The sequence below is a fragment of the Pleurodeles waltl genome, chromosome 7 (assembly GCF_031143425.1).
Source record: "Pleurodeles waltl isolate 20211129_DDA chromosome 7, aPleWal1.hap1.20221129, whole genome shotgun sequence".
NCBI classification, from domain to species: domain Eukaryota; kingdom Metazoa; phylum Chordata; class Amphibia; order Caudata; family Salamandridae; genus Pleurodeles; species Pleurodeles waltl.
The window spans coordinates 1,133,555,319-1,133,575,528 of record NC_090446.1 but is presented as its reverse complement, the minus strand read 5'-3'; the positions used below and the strand labels follow the sequence as shown (position 1 = coordinate 1,133,575,528).

The 20,210-nt window shown below is 43.2% G+C and overlaps 1 protein-coding gene and 1 long non-coding RNA gene across 2 annotated transcripts in view; one reads left to right on the top strand and one right to left on the bottom strand.

Moving 5' to 3' along the window:
* RECQL5 (RecQ like helicase 5) overlaps window positions 1–20,210 on the top strand; it is a 461,944-nt gene that overhangs the window by 175,938 nt on the left and 265,796 nt on the right. The window lies entirely within an intron of this gene.
* LOC138246015 (uncharacterized) overlaps window positions 4,218–20,210 on the bottom strand; it is a 56,540-nt gene continuing 40,547 nt past the window's right edge. Inside the window, exon 4 of the long non-coding RNA XR_011194207.1 lies at window positions 4,218–5,726. This is a non-coding gene — a long non-coding RNA (uncharacterized lncRNA). The remainder of the gene's footprint in view (window positions 5,727–20,210) is intronic.

Here is a 20,210-nt window from a genome sequence, read left to right as displayed (position 1 = left end):
CCAACCTAAAGGTAAGCGTGATAAACAGTCTGCCTGCACATTCTTCCACCCTGGTATGTATTCTAGGTTGTACATGTATTCCTGTAACCTTGCAGCTAGTCGAGCCAGTCTTGCAGAACACTTGCCAGCACCACCAGAAGACAACATTTTCAACAAAGGTTTGTGGTTGGAACGTAGAGTCACTCTTGTTCCCCATACGTAGACTCTGAAGTACTCCATGCCCCAAGCTGCGGCCAAAGCTTCTCTCTCAATAACAGAGTAATTGCGCTCTGAATCCGTTAAAGAACGCGAAGCAAACGCAACAGTCTTTTCACCTGTTGGGTGTATTTGTGCTAGCACAGCCCCTATACCACATGCAATCGCATCCACCGTAATTGTGGATCTTTTGCCAATGTCAAAAGGAGTCAATATACCAGCGCAGCACACCTCCTCTTTAATGCCCTCAAAACACTCTTGTTGCACGTTGGACCATGAAAATCTTGCCCCTTTCCTTAACAACACTCTCAAAATCTCAGTCTTAGAGGCAAAGTTCTTCACAAATTTAGAGTAATATTCTAACATTCCTAAAAAAGACCTCAATTGATCTTTGTCCTGCGGTGGTGGGGCCAATCTAATGGAATCAAGTAGGTTGTTTTTAGGCTTGATACCTTCCCCCGAAAGAGTATGCCAGAGCTATTCTATCTCCCTGACTAAGAACACACATTTCTCCTTCCTTAAAGTTAGCCCAGCATTAGAGATTCTGTCCAGAACCTGCTTCAAGGTGAAATTGTGATTCTCCACAGTGTCTCCAAAAATTAAGATATCATCCTAGAAAAATAGAACATTTTCCAATTCACGGAATACATCAGTCATTACTCTCTGAAACACACTAGCCGCTGAACATAACCCAAAAGGCATTCGTGTAAATTGGAACGTGCCTTCCATGGTTATGAAGGAGGTTAAAGATTTAGAGTCACTGTGCAATTTGATCTGATGATATGCATGCTTCAGATCTAGTTTCGTGAAGAATTTTCCACCCTTCAGTAGAGTCAAAAGTTCGTTGATATTTGGGAGTGTAAAATTGTCTGCAACAACACATTGGTTTAGGCTCCTCAAATCAACGCAAAATCTCAATTTGCCATCAACTTTGCGTGTGATAACCACTGGAGAAATCCACTCTGACGTCTCCACTGGCTCAATTATTCCCCTTTTTAACATGTCACATATTAATTTGTTGACCTCTTCTCTTACCAGAACAGGTACTCTTCTAACTTTATGTTGAACAGGAATCGCCCAATGTTTCAATTTAATCTTATGCACGTACCCTTTGAGTTCACCCATTTCCTCACGAAACACATTGTCTGCACCCCTAATAATGTCTTCCAATGTCACCTGAACAACCATAACGGGATTCTCCGCACGTGGATTTATAATGATGTGTAAATCGTATTGATGAGCCCACCCGAGGATCGGCGGACCTGCTTCTGCAACATATATTTTCCCTCGAATGATCCTTTCACCAAAGGTGATGTCAGCTACCATATAACCTACAATATCAATTTTTTTCTCCCTGATACCCACCAGGGTTGATGTCTTTCGGCAATAATTTAATGTCTGGACACTTGGACCTGAATAAACCCTTAGGTCTGATGGTATAAAGAGACCCACAGTCAACCATTAAGTGAATTGCCTGTCCCTTAATAAGAAATTCAGCTGTGGGTCTTTGTTTCCTATTGCATTCATCCTCAACTATTAATACTCTGTCTGGACATTCATTCAAACTATCGTCAGATCCTTCTGATAACACTGCTACTCAACTTTGCAGTACCTCGACACATCCTGGCAAAATGTCCTTTTTGGTTACACTTCCTACAATCCTTTCCCTTCGCAAAACAATTTCTTGCTCCAGTAACGTGGTTGTAGCTACCACAATTATTGCATGCTTTCCCAGTTGTTTTTACACTCTGACCACCTTTACTACTTTTGTATGCACTTGTACCACCTTTGCTGCTAAAAACTTCACTTTCTGTATGTTGACCGATGACTGAATCACCAGTTTTTTCCTCTCTCTTATCCATTACCCTCATGCAGTATTCAGACTCTTCTATTACCTTAGCTATCTCAATGGCATCTTTTAGAGTAGGATTCTTAGCAGCCCACAACCTTGTATTTTGCGACTGTTGCACTGTACTATAAGTTGATCGCGTATCATCTCCTCAGTCATTGGGCCAAACTGACATTTTAATGATAACTCTCTTAACCTAGTAACAAAGTCATCGATCGACTCCCCAGGACGTTGTGGCTGAGTATAAAATTTGTGTTGTCTAATCACAATATTTCGACCCTTTGCAAATCTAATTTCTAAGCGTTTACGAGCATCAGAATAAACATCTACATCAAGTTGATCTTCTTGAATGGGTAACTCCGGTAGATACTTAAAGATGTGTTGCCCTTCCTTGCCCAAAGCATTTAATAAAATAGCCTTTTGCCTCCCAAGAGAAAAGTTACGCCCATCTATTGCTTCTAAATAGTTATCAAAAACATCTATCCATTCTTCCCATTCAAGCGAAGGCTCACCTGGTTGAGGTAAAAACAGTGGTTGAGGTAAAAACAGTGGTGGTGGCGCAATGGCATACAAATCCATGTTGATATTGACACTTAAATAAATATATCAAAGTAGTCTACCCCGTACTGTACGTTGTGCCCTGCAATTACACAAAAAGAACACAAGAAAAAAAAAAAAAAATGTAATCAACAACAATACGATAAGTACATGAAAATATGCACCTAGTATGCGTTTCACAAGTCAAACTTAAAATCTAAAGCTTTTCAGTTTGTGACCAGCTTAAGTTTATGTCCAGTTGACAGTAAGGTCCTTTCTTCTAATGTGCTGGAACTAGGCCCTTTCCTCTAATACCATAGCGCCGGAAACATTTGCCGTGAAGACCTCGTGGGATAAAGCACGAACACCAGATGAGGCCGCACTCCACACCGTGTTCAAAGTGTTTTACCCTGAAAGACAGTTCAGCGAGCGGCCGCCGTGAAGAGCTGAGGTGAGTTACAGACTCCAGTCTCACACGCTGCAGATTGCGCTGTCTCACGCAGCCAGTCTTGCGCTGAAAAATAACAGATACCGCTGCGCTCCACACAGCGCGTGCGGCCTGTAATTACCGTTGGCTGTGTTTCACCTCACACACAATACCTACACTGTATTGTAACGAGGCGTAAGTTCAACGAAGTCCTTTCTTTTCCCTTTTTGGACTCCCGCGCACTGCACTGAAAGATAACAGGTACCGCCGCGCCCCACACAGCGCGCAGCCTGTAATTACCGTTGGCTGTGTTTCACTTTACACACAGTACCTGCGCTATATTGTAACGAAGCGTAGATCCAACAAAGTCCTTTCTTTTCCCTTTTTGGACTCCCGATGACCACGGGCTTTAATTTCCGTTGGTTTCTTCCGACACGGCTGTGTTTCACCTTACACACAATACCTACACCGTATTGTAACAAGGCGTAGGTTCAACGAAGTCCTCTCTTTTCCCTTTTTGGCCACTGCACGCTAGTCCGCTTACTCCTTGAGGATAGAGGTCACACCACTCCTTGGCCGTAGCAGCTGGCTCCAACTCGTCGTCAAATTCATGTTGTAATGAATGGCCCCAACGCAGATGATGTCTTCATTACGTGTTTATTAAGTACACAATATAAATGTGACCTCCACCTCGGCCAGCTTGAAGTAACCGTCCACAGGCGGAATCTCTAGTTACTAAGACACCGTTCCTACAACAACCTACCAACATTCTATTCTAACCAATTACACATTATAACATGGCTCCTCAACGTGTCAGTTGGAATGTCGCAGCGCATAGATCACGCGCTGAATAAAACACTGGAGGCAGCGATGCTTGCTGAACTGGCTGCGTGACTGCTGGTGTCCTTACTATGCACCCTGCCTGTACATGCCATTATATCTTAATTAGGCCACTGTACAGGGGTCCGGTGTGATAATGCGTCCCGCCCTATGTAATTTACTTACTCTGGGGCTCGTTTTGGGACAATTAACCTTTTGACCCTGATTGGACACGCCTTAAGACGAGATAACTAATCAGCATATCAATCGATAGGTCAATAATCTCATCAATATTCACAACAGCAAATTGATCAAATTAGTTAATGACATTAATAAGAATCAAAACTCACCATGACCTTTTAGCCATGAATAACCACACTCGATTTAGTAAGGTTTATGAGATTTATTCCCTATTGATTACAATCTGCTAGCAAGTTTATTAGTCTCAAAACCAGAAAACACATTAATAATGTCACAATATGGCAACTTGAGTAAGATTTAAGCAAAGCAAAGATGATAAACATTAGAACAAAACAGAGCGTCAACATGGATCTATTTAGCAGAGTATCATTAGCACATCTATTCAACACAGCAAAGATTCAGTCATTTTGTCTCATTGCACCCAATATTAGCGAACTCCTTGACTAACCTCGAATTAGCATCAGCATGTTAGGCTTCCTGCAAAACAATTTAGTAACACAAATTTGGAAAACATCTAACTATGGTCTCTGTCAAAAGCAGTTGGTACCTAGAAAGGAAAGGCGAGCAGACAATTACAATTTCATTATCACATAGTTACTCTCCGTAATAGGTCAACATACAGGTCAGTCTTCGTCCTCAGGACATTAGTCGATCCGCCATCAGCCTGGATAGAACAGCAAAGTCTCAGCTAAGGGGGCAGAAAGTTCTTCCCTCTTGAGGAGGTGAAGTAAATGTTGGGTAAAGAAGATGGTTCAAAGTAAGAAAAAGTCTCTCAAAGTAAGGATAAGGTAATGGCTTCAAGGAACAGCAAAGGATGGCAAAAGAGTGGACGATTTCTCCTTGTGGCATGTCAATATATTAAATCTGTTGAACAAACCCTTAATTTCCGATTGGGCAAAATCTGGCGCACCACTATCTCTGTCCAATGGTTGAGTGGTCACCTTACTAGAATTTTCACCTAAGACAGTTCTCATGCAGTTCATTGGCTCCTGTGATTTACATCTTCAACGGGTGAGATGGCAGGTAAGAAAAGTTACATGCACGCCGTCGGTTAGTAGCTCTATTGTCTTTACCAGTTCAGGCGACCTAGCACCTGTTGCGAATTACACTGTTGCATTCACCAAGAATGTGTCCTTGAGCAAGTCGGGTCATGAGAAAGAATTTACTATGGCCACACACACATCTCTAGCTTCTGGAAAAGTACAGCTTTATGTCCTTCAGGAAGACAACACAGTGCACGTTAGAAAAACACATTTAATATGAGACCAGGCAGCTAGGCCCAGACTCTTGCTAACTAAGGCCTAATGATTTGTTCAACAAAACCTTAACATATAATTCTTAATGCTAAAACAGAATCATACATTAGTGCATTAATAATTCATTATTAGTCAATTTCATTAATCATCGTATACATTGGTGGGCACATCTCAAATGCGTACATTACTTTTAATCTGTCACATTTTCTATGCAGCTCCTTTACACATTAATTTGCAAGCAGTTCATGTTAATTTTTGATTATAAAAAGCTACACTCCAACAGGTGTGGAAGAAAGATGAAACGCTCCAACAAAACACTTCTTCCACTAGGTTTGTATTACAAATAAAAGTCTTTGTATTGTGGATCCACAGCATGCACTCACGTCCGGTCCAGAGAAAAGCCAGGACAAAAGTAAACCGAATCTCCAGAACCTTAGGGAAGCTTCCATGAAGAGGTAATAAAGAATTTAAGGTTAAAGAGAAGAAGTATACACATACAAATGTAAACACAAAACATACCCATATTAAATCATCTTCCCCCCCCTATAAAACAAATAATTAATTAACCCATGACAGAATCATTAAATTTGGATGGAAACTTAACAAGTCTGTCAGTGCGTGTGAGTACAAGCTCTGGAGCTGTAACATCAACTCTGTCATTACCATGAGTCTTCCACATCAGAAGTAGTACAAATCTCCAAGTTTAGCTCACTATTCACAGATTGCTTATTCGTCAAATCATCAAAAAACACACCACTAGAATTAGCAGCAGTTTCCCTTCCCGAATAAACTTGTTTGAAGACTTCAGCTTGAGAGTTTGAAATAGGTACAATGCTGTTCCTATTCCACCATCCTTTACCCTCTAACAAAACTGAATTTTTTGTAACTTTAAGCACCTTAACTGGTAGAGAAAACTTTGATTTCCCCTTTGGAAATTCTTCTTGTTTTTTTAATCAAAACCCAATCATGTATATTCAGTCCAGAACTTTTCACTCTTTGCCTAGCAACATAATCACATTTCTGCAACATTTGCTTCTCACAAACTGTGCCGTAACTCATTTAAGTTCACCCTCGAACTCTCACACTTGCTACCTAAAGAGTCAACCAACCAAGCCGGCTGAAGTTTAGAACTGGACTCTCTGCCTCTAAGGAGACCAAAAGGAGAAACTCCTGTAGTAGAATGAGGTGTGTTCAAATATGCCCAAATTTTCTCTTTTAGAAAATCCTCCACATCGAAATTAGCTGCCAAAGCAGTTTGCACCACCTCCTTCAAAATGCGGTTGGCTCTTTCAACCAAACCTTTGGAAGCTGGAATATATAAAGCTACACATGAGTGCTTAATGTTGAATTTTCCCATTAATGTTTCAGTCTTTCTGGAAATAAAATGTACACCATTATCCATAACGATAATTGATGGAGGATCTTCCAATAAGAAAAGATTTGTCAAAAACGAAATTACAGTTTCTGTATCAGCACTTTCTACAAATGATTAATAAATCCATTTGGAAAAGTAATCTATAGCAACTATTAAAAACCTCATGCTCTTTGGTAGTAAGTGGCAGGCTCCTGAAAAATCAATGGCGATACTTTCCCAAGCTTTACCTGAAAAAGGTACTGTGCTTAAAGGTTTAGTATTACTTTTCCAATGTTTGTCTGATACAATGCAATATGGACATTTATCTATAAAATCAGATACATATTTGTACAAATTTGGCCACCAGTACTTTTCTTTCAATCTTCTGCAAGTGGCAGAAATACCAAGGTGACCTTCATGTGCAGCCTTAACCAAAATATGTCTGAGGTCAGAAGGAGGAATGCAAACAGATCCCATTCTCACAAGACCATCCATTCTGGTGCTAATGGTAAGTACCTAATTCGCTATTATATTTCTTTTTATTGGGCCACCCTTGTTTGATGTAATATAAAACGTGAGATAATGTTTCATCTATAGACATTGCTAAACACCAGTCTTGCTCAGAAAAAATCCCTTCTGATGCAGAAACAACATCTAACACTCAGTATCATCAACTTCACCAGTATTTTGAGAATACGGCAACGGCAGGCATGAAACAGTCTGCACAAACGTTTTTACCACCTGCCACGTACTTCACTTCCAAGTTATACTCCTGTAGTCTTGAACGCAAACGGACCAATCTGGCAGATGCTTTCCCTCGACCATTTCCACTCATAAGAAACACAAGAGGCTTGTGATCAGTGTAAATAATGCAACAAGTACCCTAAATATATGTTTTGAATCTTTGAACTGCCCAAACACAAGCTGGAGCCTCCCTCTCTATGGTGCTATAGTTGCTCTCAGCTACAGAAAGAGCTCTAGACGCAAACGCAACAATGTGCTCTTGTCCATTAACCCATTGTCCAAAAAAGGCACCCAGCCCCTTTTAAGCTAGCATCCACACTTACAAAAGATTTTACTGATGGTATGTAAGACTTCAAAGCAGGAGCCAACAAAACAACTTGTTTGACGCAATTAAACGCATTAACTGCTTGCTCATTCCAAATGAATTTGTTTCCTTTCTTCAGTAGTGACCTGAGAGATTGAACCATCAAAGCGTAACCATTTACAAACCTCGAATAATACTCACAAAGACCAAGCAATGAACGCAGTTCATCCTTATTGGTTGGAGAAGGGGCATCTTTTATCACCTCCAAATTGCACTGCTTCAGTTTTATGCCCTCAGCAGACATGGTATGACCTAAATACTCCACACTTTCTACCATGAACTTGCACTTTTCACTTTTAATGGTCATACCACAATCTTTAAGAATGGAAAAAACTTTGTCAAGTACCAATTTATACTCATCCATGTCTACGGTATGTATCAAAATGTCATCTTGGAATGCACAAACATTACTTAATTGGCCAAATAATGAATCCATCATTTTTTGGAAAACACTTGCCACAGAGGCTAGGCCGAAAGGTAACCTCAGATATTTAAAGGCACCATATGGAGTAACAAAGGTAGTGAGTTCCTGAGAACTCTCACTAAGTGGAATTTGGTGATATGCAGAATGTAAATCTATAGTAGAAAAGACTTTAGAACTGCCTAGACTTGGAATTAGCTCTTGGATGTGTGGAAGTGGATGGCAATCCACTAGAATGTTCTTATTTAGAGATCTGAGGTCCACACATAGCCTTAGATCACCATTTGTTTCGTAGTCAAAACAATAGGTGAAGCCCACTCTGAGTCAGTGAGAGCTGGAATACCATCCTCAACAAACTTGTCAAGCAAGATCTTCAACTGTTCCCTAACGGAAATGGGAACGGGTCTTACCTTGTGCAAAACAGGGACGGCTCCCTCCTTGAGTTTGATGTAGTGCTCAGAACCCTTCACTGATCCGACACGATCAGCAAACACACTAGGGAACTTTGCGATGAATAACCCCTTAACATCATCAGTGGAAATAGTAGACAGCCTAAAATCATCAGCTCCACATTTGGAACATCTCCTAAAATTATGGGAACATCACATCCAGGATGAAGTACAATACCTAGTCTGGCCAGATCTTTCCATCCAACATTGTCCCTACCGTTCACAGCTACATAAACTTTAGTTACAATGCTTCTGCCCAATATCACCAGACTAGCAGGAAAGAACCCCAACAAATCAATATCATGATCTCCAAAATCCATTGGACTAATGTCGGCATACTGCAGAACTCTAGATGGTGGCCAAAGCATGTAATAGGTCTTGTCTGCTAATATGGTAACAGGTGCACCCGAATCAGCCATAACAGTAACTTCTTTTGAATCAATAACCGCTTGACAAATTGGTCCCCTGACATTCTTAACAATATTTGCATCATCGTGATCATGAATGTCTACAGTCAACACAACATTAGATAATCTGCAAGTACACTCCTGAATCAAACTATCTCCATCTAGAGTGTAAACATTATTAATTTTCATCTTTGTTCCACCTTGTGAAGATTTATTACCACGGCTATACTGTCTACAAACTGCTTGGAAGTGACCCAACTTCTGACACTTGATAAACATTTTTTCCCAATGCCGGACACGACTGACTGTTGCCATTGTGGTTGCGTGAACCACAACGATAGCAAAGTAATTGCCCTTTGCTCTGTTTCAAAGACCTTTCTTTAATGTAACACAAATCAGAGTCGTCCTATACCTGACTAACAGCAGTCTGTTCGCTTTGACCACAGACCACCTTTGACGTGATGATGGATCTCTCATTGGCTTTCGCCATGTCAAAGGCTTCATCTAACGAGGGGTTACGACATGCTAAAAGGCGTTCCTGAATCTTCTTAGAGTAACAATGAAAAACAAATTGATCTCTGATATACACATCCACATTAATACCAAAATCACACTTTGCAGCAAGTACACTCAAAGTAGCTAGATACTCGACCACAGATTCATCCATTCACTGCTTGCACATCGCAAAATTGAACCTTTGCAACAGCACATTCGATTCATCAGAATACTGTTTCCTGATTCTTTCCTTACCCTCACATACACATTCCAGACAATATTATCATCAATTGGTGGTGGTACGGCAGGCAAATTATCAAAAACACGCTGCCCTTCAACTCCCAGATGATTAAACAGAAATGCCAGTTTCCTGGCTGGCGAATAATCATTAGCATCAATAGCAACAAGATAATTTTTGAAATTTCTCAACCACTCACTCCACCTAATTTCCGGTTTCCCAACTTTTGGTAAAAGTGGTGGTGGTTGAACAACTGTATGATTTGTTGCCATGTTTAAACCTAGCAACACTTTCACCAAAGAATAACACAGTTAAATATGCAGCAATACTGTGGAAGCTTAAACTTTACACCATGCATCTAAACATAATAATGCCCTCCAACTGTCCACAAGAAACAATCCAGATAACCTAACATTCACAGTTTTTTTTCTTCCTCCTTTCTTCCCTTCCTTCTTTTTCCTTCCTTCTGAGTTTGTTTAATGTCCTATGGAGAACACAAGAACACTTTTTTTCTCCTCTTAACCAGACCGTATCAAAAGCAGTAAACTGTCTAAACACGTTTCAGATATAACGTGCATACAATCTTCTTTAGACATAAATCTTCAGTCGACGAGATGATCACAGCGTGTTTGTACAGCACTTCCGGGTGCGAGTTGCACCTCCTCAAGCTTGTTTCCTGGCAACGAGTAACTGGCGAAGACTCTTCTGGTCCGTGCCACTGATGCACCGGTATCCTGGTAACCAAGGTCTATAAAGTTCAAATGCCGTGCCGCGCTGCTGACGCACCAGTATCCTGGCAACCATGGCCTCCAAATGCCTCGTGCAGACAAAGACATCACACGCAATCACTTGTGATTTTCCTTTCCAAGCGTGCACACCTCCTTTAAGCGTGAGCCTGGCAACAGAATGTTTTCGCTCACTTCAGAGACGACAACGGATAACCGGCATAAACATATAACAGAACCTTGAAAAGCGCCGCCTGTAAGGTAAATCCTCAGACCAAACTTCAGCACATAACTCATGTGCCGCAGATGAAACGCTTTCCAAGACCAAGAGCGTTTCTTTCCTTCTCTCTTTATGAAGGAAGTATCGCCGGTCAGTGGATCCGTAAAAGATTTTTTTTCCTCCTCGACCCCACTTCTGGTACCATAAATGTAGAGGAGTCCGGTGTGGAAGAAAGATAAAATGCTCCAACAAAACACTTCTTCCACTAGGTTTGTATTACAAATAAAAGTATCTTTATTGTGGATCCACGGCAGGCACTCATGTCCGGTCAAGAGTAAAGCCAGGACAAAAGTCAACCGAAAACTCCAGAACCTTAGAGAAGGTTCCATGATGAGGTAATAAAGAATTTACGGTTAAAGAGAAGAAGTATACACATACATATGTAAACACAAAACATACCCACATCACAGCCACGTGGTGTGCAGGACTGCACAATTAGACCCTTAAGCTGAGGTGGTACACATCAGGCACCCCTCCAGTTTCTGCGTTTGTAAACTGACTCCTTGTCACGTCAGACAAATATCTACATCACCTAATGGTGATGACACACTGGCAAAGTCAACAGGTCTCTGTGGAGCTATTAGCTTTGTCAATTTCTTTTAGCCATGTGCAGCATGGCTGAAAGGTAAGAAAAAAATGTGCTGTGATGCGATCAGCGTTAACCCCGATGGGCAGTGATCCGTTTTTAGGGTCGAGCCTGCGGTGCATGCGCTTGCTCATGCGTTTCGCTTGCAAGACGCTTTAGTAGTTAGAAAATGGCTCGGAGCCCCGTCCATGTCACGTCAGTGTCTTTCATTGGTTCGTGGGCTTGCCTGTTAAAATCTGCTTGCTTTCATTAGTGGAAGGCAATCATACGTCCTGCCTTTTCCGGTGGTTAGCCCTCCTCGAGCGCAGCAACCAAGTACTGAAAACATGCAAGGCTTGCTGTTTTCCGTCTGGTTTGTGGACTACTTTTTTTCGCAGCGCGATCTTGCTTGGCATAAGTTGCGCGCTTTCCATGACATCGACCCCCTCACATAGTTAATTGCATTTTTGCTGGGTACGTAGATAATTGCACTTTTGCTGATAGGTTTCACTACGAGTGAACTGTTTTTTTCCATTTAATGTGGCAACAAACGTCCGGTTGGGAGTTTACAACTGCTAATAGCTCTAACTCTGAGAAATGCGAGACCCGTATCATTGCAAATGCTTCTCTTAGTTTGGGAATATTCTCTGCTTGACAAAAATATTTTTGATTATCTTGCGACTGACATGATTTTTGTCGTTTTGGCCCTACATGAACACAGCACCAGAAATGCCATGCAAACCAGGGCGTTCAGTGCTGTTTGCATCTCCATAACATCTTGACACCCATTGGCAAGACTTTTGTGTGGTTTTATTTTTTGGGGCAGGACGGTCTGGGGAAAACCAAGAGGGAGGGGGTGAAGGCCGACAGGATAAGCAACAACAGATGAGGGGTGCACTGGACAAGCAGCAGTGAGGAGGAGGTTCGGGCAGGGCAAGTGAAAGTTCGGGAGATGGGAGGAAGAAAGGGTGTGCTAGTAGAACGAAAAAAGTGCCCCTGAAAGCGGAGAGCAGTGTAGAAAAGACTGAGCAAGGGAAGCAGTACTTGGATCGTGCTCCAGGATAGGCACAAACGCACAAGGAGGAAATAAAGCCAGCACTTACTGACGAAAGAGAAGCAAGGAAAAATAGAAATAGTAGCAATCCTGCAGTTTTATTTTTTATTTCTTTGTAAGAGAGAGACAATAGGCAATTAAAATAGTTGATTGCGATAACCATTGATTGCTGGTATACATGTTTTACCTGGAGATAAGATAACAACAATAGTGATGTAGCTTTTTATTATTGTAGAGGATAATAGGAGGAATACTAATCTGGGTGAGAATAACTCGGGTTACGTGAAGTGCCATGAAGCCACAAGAATTTGTCAACCCATACTATATAAATAGCAAATTGTTATTTTTGTGCAGGGTGTGGTTGCATACATTTCTTTTACCGTGGGTTCTGAACATTATTAGTTTGTTACATTTCCAAACCAGAACTGAGCCTTTAGTAAGAGTTTGAAATGGATCCCCTAACAGAGCACCTACTGCAGAGATCTGCCAGTAAAGCACAGCTATCCAGTCTAATCCACACGGGGAAAGTCCACTTTTTGTTCTTAATCTGAAGACATGAAATGAACAGCGGTGCCATTTATTTGTGTGCGAATGCCACTTAATAATTTCAGAGCTACATCATGGCACATTCCATACTATAGGGATGACCATACCTTACCCTACCATGCCGTAGTATACAAAGACAGGCCATACCATTTTAACTCATGCACTAACAGGCAATACTACACAATGACGGGCAAATACCATTCTATACAATGACAGACCATAACATACTATAACAGGCCATACCATACTATACTATACTATACTATATAATAACAGTCCTTACCATACTGTACAGTGACAGACCATACCATGACAGCCACCCAATCCCACACTATACAATGACAAACATACCAAAATATATTATTATATAATAATGGCAGACTATACAGTACTATACTATACCATACTACATTATATTATACTAAAGTATACTAAACAATGACATGACATACCATACTATACAATAACAGGACATAACAAACCATACTGTATAATGACAGACCATATCATACTATACAATGGACGACCATACTATACTGTACAATGACAGCATGCCACACCATACCTTACTATACAGTAGCATGTTATGGTTTATAATATTGTAGAATGTCAGGCCATACCATGGTCCTAACTTACCATACTATATAACAGACTATACCTGTAGGAAGTTGGCTCTGTATATACTATTTCAAAGTAAGAAATAGTGTGCACAGAGTCCAAGGGTTCCCCTTAGAGGTAAGATAGTGGCAAAAAGAGATAATTCTAATGCTCTATTTTGTGGTAGTGTGGTCGAGCAGTAGGCTTATCAGAAGGTAGTGTTAAGCATTTGTTGTATACACACAGGCAATAAATGAGGAACACACACTCAGACTTACTCCAGGCCAATAGGTTTTTATATAGAAGATTTTTTTTTCTTAGTGTATTTTAGGAACCACAGGTTCAAGATTTACAAGTAATACTTTAAATGAACGGTATTTCACTTAGGAACTCTAGAAACTTTGAATAATCACAATAGCATGTACAGTTTTGGCAAAAATGGCAATAAGCTATTTTAAAAGTGGACACTGTGCAAAAATCAACAGTTCCTGGGGGAGGTAAGTAGAGGTTAAGTTCACAGGTAAGTAAAGCAATGACAGGGTTCAAAGTTTGGGTTCAAGGTAGCCCACCGTTGGGGGTTCAAGGCAACCCCAAAGTTACCACACCAGCAGCTCAGGGGCGGTCAGGTGCAGAGGTCAAAGAGGTGCCCAAAACACATAGGCTTCAATGGAGAACAGGGGTGCCCCGGTTCCAGTCTGCCAACAGGTAAGTACCATCGTCCTCGGGGGGCAGACCATGGGGGTTTTGTGGGGCACCGGGCGGACACAAGCAGGCACAGAAAGTACACCCTCAGCGGCACAGGGGCAGCTGGGTGCAGAGTGCAAACAGGCGTCTGGTTTTGTATAGGAAGTAATGGGGAGACCCAGGGGTCTCTTCAATGATGCAGGAAGGCACAGGGGGGGATCCTCGGGGTAGCCACCACCTGGGCTAGGCAGAGGATCGCCTGGGGGTCGCTCCTGCACTGGAGTTTTGTTCCTTCATGTCCTGGGGGCTGCGGGTGCAGTGTTGGTTCCAGGCGTCGGGTCCCTTGTTACAGGCAGTCGCGGTCAGGGGGAGCCTCTGGATTTCCTCTGCAGGTGTCGCTGTGGGGGCTCAGGGGGGGTCGTCTCTGGCTACTTACGGGCTCGCAGTCGCCAGGGAGTCCTCCCTGAAGTGTTGGTTTTCCACAGGTCGAGCCAGGGACGTTGGATGCAGAGTGGAAAGTCTCACGCTTCCGGCGGGAAACGTGAAGTCTTTAAAGTTGTTTCTTTGTTGCAAGAAAGTTGCAGATTGTTGAACAGGGCCGCTGTTCACAGGAGTTTCTTGGTCCTTGGTTGCAGGGCAGTCCTCTGAGGCTTCAGAGGTCGCTGGTCCCTGTTGGATGCGTCGCTGTTGCAGTTTTCTTCGAAGTTTGGAGACAGGCCGGTAGGACTGGGGCCAAAGCAGTTGTCGTCTCCGTCTTCACTGCAAGGCTTCAGGACAGCAGTCCTTCTTGTTAAGGTTGCAGGAATCTAGTTTCCTAGGTTCTGGGGAGCCCCTAAATACTGAATTTAGGGGTGTGTTTAGGTCTGGGAGGGCAGTAGCCAAAGGCTACTGTCCTTGAGCGTGGCTACACCCTCTTTGTGCCTCCTCCCTATGGGGAGAGGGGCACATCCCTAATCCTATTGGGGGAATCCTCCATCCACAAGATGGAGGATTTCTAAAAGTAAGGGTCACCTCAGCTCAGGACATCTTAGGGGCTGTCCTGACTGGTGGGTGACTCCTCCTTGTTTTCTTAATTATCTCCTCCAGCCTTGCCGCCAAAAGTGGGGGCAGTGGCCGGAGGGGCAGGCATCTCCACTAGCTGGGATGCCCTGTGGCGCTGTAACAAAGGGGGGTGAGCCTTTGAGGCTCACCACCAGGTGTTACAGTTCCTGCAGGGGGAGGTGAGAAGCACCTTCACCCAGTACAGGCTTTGTTCCTGGCCACAGAGTGACAAAAGCACTCTCCCCATGTGGCCAGCAACATGTCTGGTGTGTGGCAGGCTGGCAGAAACTAGTCAGCCTACACTGGAAGTCGGGTATGTTTTCAGGGGGCATCTCTAAGATGCCCTCTGGGTGTATGTTACAATAAATTGCACACTGGCATCAGTGTGCATTTATTGTGCTGAGAAGTTTGATACCAAACTTCCCAGTTTTCAGTGTAGCCATTATGGTGCTGTGTAGTTTGTGTTTGACAGACTCCCAAACCATATACTCTTATGGCTACCCTGCACTTACAGTGTCCAAGGTTTTGCTTAGACATTGTAGGGGCATAGTGCTCTATGCCCTCACCTGTGGTATAGTGCACCCTGCCTTAGGGCTGTAAGGCCTGCTAGAGGGGTGACTTACCTATGCCACAGGCAGTGTGAGGTTGGCATGGCACTCTGAGGGGAGTGCCATGTCGACTTAGTCATTTTCTCCCCACCAGCACACACAAGCGGGTCCCTAGGGTGGCATAAGACCTGCTGCAGCCCTTAGAGACCTTCCCTGGCATCAGGGCCCTTGGTACCAGGGGTACCAGTTACAAGGGACTCACCTGAGTGCCAGGGTTGTGCCAATTGTGGAGACAAAGGTACAGTTTAGGGAAAGAACACTGGTGCTGGTGCCATGTTAGCAGGGTCCCAGCACACTTTCAAATCATAACTTGGCATCAGCAAAGGCAAAAAGTCACTGGGTAACCATGCCAAGGAGGTATTTCCTTACAATACCATTCCATGTGACAGTCCATATCATACCATGCTATACAACAGCATACCATTCCCTACTATAATCTACAATGACAGGCAATACCATAGGGTGCTAGAACATTTCATACCATGCAATACCATTGCCCTTCTATACAGTGACAGGAAATACCATACCATACCATACCATACAGTGACAGGCCATACTATAGTATACAGTTACAGGATGTACCGACCATACTTTACAATGACAGGCAATGGCATACTATAAAGTTATCATACAATCGTATTACCTTATTATATATTCTGCATGATCTATATACTATGTTTTGCTATGATGTACATGATAATCCTTTTGTACAGAAATTGTACAGCATATCTAATAAAACATTGACTAAGCTAATAGATCTCACATAGGTGAGACCAATTGGCCTTGCCAGTGCTGGTTTTAGAAGGCCAACAAGGATGACTGTTCATTTCATTGTGCCGTAGGGGCTAGCAGCCCCAAACCCGGGAGGTTTGTTTCCTGCATTAGGTTGTTCAAATACACCTTACCTGATCTTGTTGCTGCTGCTGGAAAGGAATGCCACATATTTTGTGGGTGTTTCTAGTAACTTTGTCGTGGAATCGCCAGTTACAGCTGACCTATCTCAACCCCTCTACTGGCACACGTAGTAGTGCAGCTTCACACTGTCCAATAGAGGCCTTCTGTAGTTTATTACATACTGTAGCCTTGTGATGTTCAGGCTTAGAGGCTTGCACACTACTAGTAAATGTGTACCCGAGAGGTACCGACACTCAAAAGAAGTCACCTTCAAAGCCACGCAGAGGAGGTACCACCTGCTCATCCGAGAAACCAAGAGGAAGGCCTTAGTCGTACAAATAAACTCCAGATCCCACAGCAATAAAGAAATCTTTGCAGTCGTCGGACTTTACCACAGCTGCCACCAGAAGCATCACAACATTTGTGCAACGACCTTGAACTTCGTTTGCAGCAAAATCCCAACCCTATACGGCAACTCCCCATCCCCCAAAACCAGATCCTGTGGCCCTCTTCACAAGTCTCCCAGTGACAGTGCAAGTCATCATAGTCACTACATGGGACACCATTAGCAGTGTAAACCTCAACAATCATGAAGATCATTTCTCTGTGGCACCCGGTGGACCTCAGCTCCCCTGGGGAGTGGGGGTGGGAGGGGGGTGCATCCCTCATCATTCTAGATCTATCAGCAGCCTTCAACACAATCTCCCACTTTATCATAAGCCAATTACTTCACGAAGCAAGCATCCAGGGACTCGCCCTCTAATAGATCTGGTCCTTCCTCACCAGAAGGACCCAAACTGTCAACATGGCCCCCTCTACGTCTCTGAAGCACAAGATGTTTTTTGCGGAGACCCGCACGACTCCTTGCTCAGCACAATGCTGTTTAACAGCTACATGACCCTGCTGGCCACATCATATGAGCTCACAACATACATTCTCACTTACGCCAACAGTATGCAACTGATACTGCTCAGACAAAACACTCAACACCATGAACAGGTTCATCATATGCATGGCGGAAGTGGCCACCTGGATGAAATCCAATTGGCAAAAATTGAACTCTGACAAGACCAAGGTGGTAGTCTTCGGGAAGATCACCTTGCTATGGGACTCCACCTGGTGGCCCACAGACCTTGAACCCACCCCCAGCTCATGAGCAAGAAATTTTGGAATAATCATAAACAGCAAACTGGACATGACCGCCCAAGTCAACGCAGTGGTCTCGGCCCGCTTCAAAACCCAAAGGATGCTGCTGAAAATCCTCCATGGCTACCAGGAGTACGATCACCCAAGCACCCAGCAGACAGGACTATGGAAACATGCTATATGCAGATATTATGAATCAGCTCACAAGATGACTGTAGGCGGTCCAAAATATAACAGCCAGACTAGTCCTTAGCAAGCAGCAATGCCTGGATATTGCAGCAAAGTTCTACTTTGAGATTCTTGGAAGGATTTGCAGATAGACAAAGTTATGCTTGGTTACTTCTCAATTCTGTTTTCATGTATTATAGACACCGCAAATAAAATGCAGTGTGACCACCAGTCCTACTTCTTCTCTGCATCCCACTTGTACATCTGTGATCCGGCTGTGCAGCCTTGTTCAGCAAATTAGGTTAATCTTCAGGAAGCGGGCTGAGGGCTGCAAACTGGGAGAGAGGAGAAGGTTGCAGGGTGCCTAGTTATGGTGTCTTGAACAGAATATATATATTTTTTCTTGCCTCACAACTGTAAAGTGCCTGAGCCTCAACGTTCCTCTAGCACATGCTCAAGACTTTGGATGTTGTAGAAATAATGTAATCAGTACAGCTGGTAGAATGTTACAGTGACTTTGAGTGAAACCTGCAAAGTGCACAGCTCTCTGAGGTTTCTTTTTTTATTAAATAAAGCACACTGGAAAACGGGCTCCGTCTTAGTCTAGCTAAAGAGCATTTACTCTCTAAACTGAGTGAAGTGCATGAGTACATTTCTGAATAATACTTCTAGGCGCAGATTCCTTACCTTAGAATATCCCTCTGATGCCAGATTGGAACCAGAGAATTTTGTAGCAGTGCTCCTGCTTGCCGAAAGGTGGTATGAGGCCGCTCCACACTGACTCCATACTGCCCCATAAGAGGCAGTGCATATGTGGGTGTAAGGGCTACCCCTGCATGTAGACATCAGTTGCTTTCTTTCTGTGCCTCCCAAAATCGATCCAGAACTCTGCTCCTGACTGTCAAGCTGCTGTCGATTCCAGAACTTTTTAACAGTGTGCTAGGGAACAAAGTTCCCTTTGAAAACCGGATTCAAGCTGTGCCGCTATTGCAGGAATTAGATTTCTGTCACAAACTCACACAAGATTTGCCTTTGGTGCACGAGCTTCAGATATGACTTTACATTGTGAGGTAAATGTGCCCTGATGTACCTGCAGGGGATTTGAGACTGGTAGGTGAAATTTACACTGTCAAACATAGGAAGAAGTTGCAGTCTTGTCACAGATCCTGTGCCAAGTCCTGGTCCCAGAGCTGTTCCTGCAACAGCTTCATTTTCCACTTGCAGTACCATTTCTCAGTTGGTACATCAAAATCAAAGTGCAGGCATAAGAAAGCAAAGTGGGGCTGAACCCCATTCACTTCAAAGAAAAGGCACACAGATATCAGGATGTAAATAACACTTTTGGAGGTCCCCGGCCATAGAACTTATTCCTCAATTGGTCCCGAAGTGGCTTTGTCCCTAGGCGGCTTCAACCATGCAGATCAAAGCCGTCTACAAAGAGGCTATCCCGTAAATTTTCAGAATCTTATGTACCTTGAGTCATATTTCTGCTGGCGGTTCTGTTCTTCAATCAATCAATCAATCACTCAGTTTTTTAAAGCGCAACTACTCACCCGTGAGGGTCTCAAGGTGGTGGGTCTGGGCCTCATTCGAAGAGACATATCTTGAGTTTCTTCCTGAAGATGGTGACTGATGGGCTTTCTCTGAGGTGTGTGGTTGGGTTGTTCCAGCTCTTGGTCGCGAGGTAGGTGAAAGATCTTTGTCCGGCGGTGGTTTTCCAGATGCGTGGAATGGTGGCTAGTGCCTGCTGGGTGGATCGGAGGGGTCTGGTGAGGTTATGGAAAGAGATGCGATAATTCAGGTAGGCGGGTCTGATGTTGTGAAGGGCCTTGTAGGTGGTCAATTCTCTTAGGACTAGTTTTTGGACCTTTACCAACTGTGGTACAGACTTTAGAGATCCACAATGGTTCCGACTGTCCCTGCTCTGATGGATGATCCAGTGCCGATACCTACATCCGATGCTGATCTAATGTTGCGCTATTTAATTATAAAAATGCAACTAGTTTTCATGCAGCTTGACTCCAGCTTGGTGCCTCTACCATGTTACACCTATCAGTCAAGGCTCCATTACCTTTTTGGTCCTCTGTGATCCTATGCTAGAGTAGAGTGCACCACAGGATATTGATGATGATGATGTTGATGGTGA